Below are 440 nucleotides of genomic sequence, written 5' to 3'. Positions count from 1 at the left end.
AACCTGTCTAAATTAAACATGTTGGGACTGGGGGACAGTGTTTAATTTAGAGAGGGTTCTAAATAAGGGAGGGTAGCATAATTATCAAAAATTCCCTAACCCAGACTGGGTATATCTAAAAACAACACCATTCCCAAAGAGCCCTACACCTGTTTTTTCTTGACTAAAACATGGAAACAGTTGAACTGTAACAAATACATTGCCCAGCAATGGGTCCACGTGGAGCTAAGCACACAACCATGTCAGACAAGATACGTATTGCACTATGTCAACACAAGGAGAAGAATCCGAAGATGACACACAAGGAGCTTATCAAGTGGTTAGAAGAAAACATCAGATTACTGTCAGTGGAGGTACAATCACTAACACACTCAAGCATTCTGTTGAGCTCCTCGGTAAATTTGAAGATGCGAACCTGGACGCCAAGCGCAAGAGGACAA

Source organism: Plasmopara halstedii, assembly GCF_900000015.1.
Source record: "Plasmopara halstedii genome assembly, contig: Scaffold_2956, whole genome shotgun sequence".
Lineage (NCBI taxonomy): Eukaryota > Oomycota > Peronosporomycetes > Peronosporales > Peronosporaceae > Plasmopara > Plasmopara halstedii.
This window is presented reverse-complemented; position numbering follows the sequence as displayed.